At 40.4% G+C, this 6,613-nt stretch overlaps 1 protein-coding gene and 1 long non-coding RNA gene across 2 annotated transcripts in view; one reads left to right on the forward strand and one right to left on the reverse strand.

The window, feature by feature from the left end:
• The window catches only part of CNOT6 (CCR4-NOT transcription complex subunit 6), an 83,311-nt gene that overhangs the window by 50,701 nt on the left and 25,997 nt on the right, over positions 1–6,613 (reverse strand). The gene's annotated exons all lie outside the window — the stretch shown is intronic.
• On the forward strand, positions 2,543–6,043 carry LOC138153596 (uncharacterized). Its single transcript, XR_011166413.1, has 3 exons — positions 2,543–2,623; positions 4,039–4,136; positions 4,846–6,043. It is a non-coding gene; the product is annotated as an uncharacterized lncRNA (long non-coding RNA).

The raw sequence follows: 6,613 nt of genomic DNA on the forward strand, positions 1-6,613 counted from the left end.
AGAAAGAAAGAAAGAAAGAAAGAAAGAAAGAAAGAAAGAAAGAAAGAGAGAAAGGGAGAAAGAAAGAAAGAAAGAAAAGAAAGAAAGAAAGAAAGAAAGAAAAAGAAAGAAGGAAAAAAGGAAAGAGAGAGAAAGAAAGAAAGAAAGAAAGAAAGAAGGAAGGAAGGAAGAAAAAAAAGGAAAGGAAAGGAAAAAGAAAGGAAGGGAAAGAAAAAAGAAAACCTTCACTTCAAGCTATCTATATCTCTCCTCTCTTTCATAGCTAAACTAGAAATAGCTGATTGCCTCCACCACCTTCTTCCCACTCTTTTTCTCAACCTCTAGCAATTTGGCTTCCAACCCCACCACCACATAGAAACTGCTCTTTCCAAGGTCAAATGTCTGTTTATCATTCTAGTTCTTCTTGACCTCTCTGCAGTTTGCTTATTTGGATTTGGTTTGTTTTTTTACACTGCCAGCCACTTCATGATTTTGAACACTGTCTACTCCCTCAACTTTTATGTCACAGATCTTTCCTGGTTCTCCTTTTCGTCTAACCATTCTTTGTTTCATCCTCTCATGATATAGCATCTTCCATGACTGGCCCCCTAACCATAGGTGTCCCTCTAGATGCTGTCCTGGGCCTTCCCAACAGTTCCCATCAATTCAGTTTTCATCACAATGCATTTGATTTTCAAATCTATAGATGGAGCCCTAATTTCTTTTTGAGCTCCAGTCCTTCCTCACTGATTTGCCTGCAAGATATCTCAAAAAGATGTCCCATAAGTGTCTTAAGTTCAACACACTTAAAAAGGACCATATTAACTTCTCCCTTGTACCTACATCTCTTCTAAACTTCCTCATTTTTGATGAGAATACCACCATTCTTCTAATCACTCAATTTTGCTACTTCAAATTCATCCCTAACTCTTCTTCCCTCTCTCTCATCCCCTATATCCAATCAGTTGCCAAATCTAGTTGATTCTACTCTACATTATCTCTCATGACCATCTTCATGCATAGGACCACATCCTAATTCAGGTCCTCATCACATTCCACCTAGACTTTTCCAATAACTTAATTGGTCTCCCTACATCCACTCTTACCTTTCTCCAATCTACTCTCCACATAGCTGCCAAACCAATCTTCTGAAATCACGGGACTGATCATGTCACTAACCTACCCAAGAATCTGCAGTGGCTCCCTATTGCCTTTAAAATGAGTTCCTCAGCTTGACATTTAAAGCACCTCATACCCCACCTTTCCAGTCTTATTTTTCGTTTTTCTTCTGCATGGATTCTACATTCTAGTCAAACTAACCTACTTATTTCCCTGAACTCAGCACCCCATCTTCTACCTCCATGCCTTGAATAGGCTGTTTCCCATTCTTGGAATACCTTCCCTCTTTACCCTCCTCTTAGAATCCTTAACTTCCCTCAAGGTTTAGTGCTGGTACCACCTCCTTTAAGGAGGCCTATGGCAGATTGCTGACAGATCTAGGCTCAGACATTTAGTAGCTCTGTGACCTTGGGCAAGTTACTTATCCTCTATCTCAATTTCCTCAACTGTAAAATGAGGATAATAAAAGCACCTACTTTATAGGATTATTGTGGGGACCTAATTATATTATGTGTAAAGCACTTAGCACAGTGCCTGACACATGGTACGTACTTGATCAATGCATGTTTCCTTCCTTTCTCACTAACGCTCACTTTCTTCAAATGATCTTGTATTTACTTATCTGTATACATATTATACCCTTCCCCACCAGAATTCAAGGAAAATTTCAATTCAACAAGCTTTCATTATCCATCTGCTACTGCTGGGTACTTTGCTAGAATTGTAATTTTGAGGGCAAGACTTTTACTTTAATCTTTCTATCTGTAGTACTTAGCATCTAGTCTATTACCTCTTTCTCTTCAGAATCAGAGCTCAAGATTGGTAATCAAAACCCTCTGCTGCTGTAGGAGAAACTGAGGCTGGCAGATCTCTTGAACACTGAAGTTCTACCCAATGGCGGGCTAAGATAATTGGGTATCCGCAATAAGTTTAACATTAATATGGTAAACTGTTGGGAGTGAAGCCCACCAGCCTGCCTAAAGAGGGGAGAACACGCTCAAGTCAGAAACTGAGCAGGTCAAGGCTCTTGAACCAATTAGTAATGCACCTGGGGTGGTCAATGGCTCCTCCCCTTTGAGCCCGGACGACATAAGGAGACCTAATCTTAAAAAAAAAAAAAAAGGCATCAAAGTTCAACTCCATATTTGTTTAATAAATGAATTGAGTTGAATTGAATTTTTTCCTCTCCTTTTTTCCTTCTCCAAGTGTCTTTATTCCTCCTTTCCCCTTTCCTCTCTTCTCCACCCTCCCCTTTTTTTCTCCTCTACTCCTCTCCTCTTTCCTTAACACACCTCTCCCTCTTCAGCTTTCTACCTTTCTCCACTTTTCTCATTTCCTCCCTCACTTCTGCCTCTGAGTCCCTGGTTTCCTGTCCTCTCAAGCACCAAGAACTTACTAACATGCCCTAGGTGAGTCACTAACACCTTTTTCCTGTTCTCTGGCTTTACTGCATTGTGCTGATATGGCAGCTTGGAGGAGGTAGATATAAGCAGCTTATTACCCTCTGGGACTGGAGGCATGGAAGGTGAGTAAGAAATGGATGATGGAATGCTTGCTTATTTTAATTCCTTGTTAATTAGATTGCAATCTACTCTAAATGAATGCCCCTTCTCCTTACTATGTTGTCCAATTTGTGTGACTCTATAAGGGTAAGGGTCAATTCAGCTTAGGTGCCCACATCCAACATGAATCCTTTCTTGATTCACAATCGGCTAGGTCTCTCCTTCCAAAAATTAGCTCATATTTTTTAATATGTTCTATGATTATATATGTATATGTCATCTCTCCAGTTAGAATGTAAGTTCCTGGAGGACAAGACCTGTTTTTCTTTTGTCTCTGTATCACCAAAAGTTTAGTTCAATCTCATATCCAAAAGAGAACCCCTTATCTTTTCCCTAAATACTTCTATATTCCCAACTTGCCTATTACTGTCCAAAATAACTCCATCCTTGCAGTTACCGAAACTTGCAGCCTCAACATCATCCTCTTCTCATTTGTACTCATATATTCATTTTGTTGTCAAATCTTGCTATTTTAACCTTTAAAACATCTTTTCTCTGTGGCCCTTTCTCTCTAGTCATCACCCTTGTAGAGGCTCTCACCACACAACACCTGGGCTATTTCAATAGTCTTCTGCTTGGTCTCCCTGCCTCAATCTCTCCCTACTCCAATTCATCATGCTCTTAAGTGCAGAAGGGATCTTGCTAAAGCACAGGTCTGCCCATGCCACCCCGCTAATCTATAAAATCCAGTGGCTCCCTGTTGTCTCCAGAATCAAATATAAACTCATCCTTGTCATTTAAAGCTCTTTGTAATGTTTTCCTTCCTTCCTACCTTTCCAGTCCTCTTACCCTTACATTTGCTTCCCTCTCTACACTATATTCTGATTTAACTATATTGACCTACTTTATGTTCCTAATGCAGGACACTACATTTTCCAACTCTATACATTTGCACTGACTTTCCCTTACACCTGACATGCTCTGCCTCCTCTACTGCCTTGCTTCTCAGGATTCCTTTAAGACTCAGCTTCTACTTTCTATAGGAGACCTTTCTCTCTACTGCCCCCCCACCCCCCCCTCCCTTCCCTCGAAGATTAACTTCCATTTGCACTGTGTTTGGCTTGTGGGCCCACAGTTATTTGTATCTCCAGTGCTTAGAAAGTAACCTCTTAATAAATGCTTATTGACTGACACAAATAGGTGCTTAATAAATGCTTGACCTACTATTATAGTATTATTACTAATTAAAATGGTAGAAATAAGTATACTAATAAAGTGCCATTAAAATATTAAATGGGAGTAATAGGTTATAAGCTGAAAATATCATGCATTAGGATCATACCTGAAATTATATCACTTTACCACTTCTTGGAACCTAAGCTTTCCTGATGCCACATGTTCCCCAAACTTTAAAATAAATGGATTTCCTTGTTCTTAGGAAGGTCATCCTATGATGCTCTTGCCCATTCCTGCCTATTACCTATACCTGGAGATAATACCCTATCAAGCACCAAGAATTCACTATTCGTGCCCTAGGTGAGTCACTAACACCCTTTTCCTGTTCCCTGGCTTACTGCATTGTGCTGATAAGGCAGCTTGCAGGAGGTGAATGCAAGCAGGCTATTACCCCCTGGGACTGGAGGCATGGGAGGTGATAGTTTTAAGAAATAGATGATGGAATGCTTGCTTATTTTAATTCCTTGTTACTTAGTTTACAGTCTACTCTAACTGAATGTTCCCTCTCCTTACTATGTTGTCAGATTTGTCTGACTCTATATGGGTAAAGGTCAATTCAGCAGAAATTTGAAAGCAGTGGTTCTGAACAGATTGTAGAATATAGCATATAGGTTCTAGCATCTGTGCTACAATCCTCCTTCTCCTGATCCCCCTTTTTCCTTTTTGTCACTTAAACCAGCCAAACTGGGATAGAAGACCATGATTGTACTACTACTTCCCCTCAGCTGGACTGGAACTATAGTCCCCATGGAGTCTGACTTCCATTTCTTTAGTAATTATATTGGTATGAGGGGGAGGTAGACTCCTTTGAGTGTTGACCTGAAGCTCTGCAGGAAATTGTATTGCTATTATTAGGGAGACATGGCAATTTTACTGTGAAATTAAGGAACTAGCTATTGCTGTCAGTACTCAGTCAATTGTGAAATGCCTATTGGGGGTAGATGGGGTGTACAGGGAGGATTAGCATTTCTTGGTGAAAGGTTTTTCAGGGCTGCTTATCTACTTTTAGGGCCCACCTGCCACCCAACTCTCACCTGTGGCTCCAAGAAGTTATATCATGGGCTATGACCATGCCCTGGTAAAACCATCTTGGCAGATGGGTTAAACCAGGTCAGAGGTAACAGATAGGCCTCGGACTCATTGGTGAAGTAAAAGGATATCAGTCCTAAGCACATGAAGACTTCCCTGATGGAATGGGCAGGTGAGAACAACCTGTTCCAATGGTCATGAAGGTGGCTGAAGTAAGCTCTGTGGAGTGCTTAGAGCTTGGTCGGACCTGAACTGCCAACATCATCCACTGCATCCCAACCTATCAACTTGACTTGTCTCACCACTGAACTTTGATGACTCTGGAAGGGAGAGTGAGGCTGACAGCTTTGTGCAACTCTGCCTCACTTAAATCCAATTCACGAGCAAGTTGAGATATTCCCTTGTGAGTTAATTTCGGCTTTTTTGAAACAAAGGACAAACAACAAGTGCCTACTATGTGCCAGGCAATGTGCTAAGTACTGAGGATCCAAAGAAAGACAAAAAACCCATCAGTCTCTGCTCTCAAGAATTCACAGAATATTGGGAGAAACAACATGCAAATAACTATGTACAGACAAAATGTATGTAGAATAAATTAGAACACTGAAGGGCTAGACCAGAATGTCTTTTTGCCACAAGGTCAATGATAGCTATGACTTTGATAATGCCTTCAGAGAGCTTCTCTATTCTTTTTATTTTAAGCAATTGGGGTTAAGTAACTTGCTCAAGGTTACATGGTCAGTTATTTCTGGGTGTGGTGCTAAGTATCTGAGCCTGGATTTGAACCCCAGGTCATCCTGACACTGGAGCCGGTGCTCTTACTTGCTGAGCCACCTGGCCACCCCTACTCTCTATTCTTTTTTGGGCATATTTATATCCAAAGTTCAATGTAATCAGTAATCATGTGATCAGGATATGGCTTTTGCCCTGGTTATGTAGCACAGTCCATAGAGCCCCTGACTTGCTGTCAGGAAGACCTGAGTTCAAATCTAGCCTCAGACATTTACTAGCTTTGTGACCTTGGGCAATTCACTTAACCCTGTTGGCTTCAGTTTCCTCACCTGTAAAATGAGTTGGAGAAGGAAATAGCAAGCCATTCCAGTATCTTTGCCAAGAAAATACCAGATGGGGTCACAGAGAGTAGGACATGACTGAAATACCTCAACAACAACAACAACTTGGTAAACACTTTCTTTTTTATGTAAATAGTATTTTATTTTTTCCAATTATATGTAAAGATAGTTTTAACATTCACCTTTATAAGATTTTGAGTTCCAGATTTTTTCAACCTCCCTCCCTCACACCCCACCTCCCCAAAGTGATATAGATTATACATGTACAATCATATTAAACATATTTCCACATTAGTCATGTTGCCAGAGAAGGAACAGGATAAAGGGGGTGGGGAAAAGAAAAAATGAAATTGAAAATAGTATGCTTTGTTCTGTATTCAGATTCCATCAGTTCTTTCTCTGGATGTGGATGGCATTTTTTATCATGAGTCTTTCAGAATTGTCTTAGATCATTGCATTGCTGAGAGGAGCTAAATCTATCAAAATTGGTCATCATACAATGTTTCTGTTACTGTGTACAACGTTCTCCTAGTTCTGCTCACTTCACTCAGCTTCAGTTCATGAAAGTCTTTCCAGGTTTTTCTGAAATCCTCCTGCTCATCATTTCTTATAGGACAATAGTATTACGTCCATCCATCCATCCATCCATCCATCCATCCATCCATCCATCCATCC

This window comes from Petaurus breviceps, unplaced genomic scaffold, assembly GCF_028583685.1.
Source record: "Petaurus breviceps papuanus isolate PSGF00001 unplaced genomic scaffold, PetGlider_PUasm1.0 90994, whole genome shotgun sequence".
Taxonomy (NCBI): domain Eukaryota; kingdom Metazoa; phylum Chordata; class Mammalia; order Diprotodontia; family Petauridae; genus Petaurus; species Petaurus breviceps.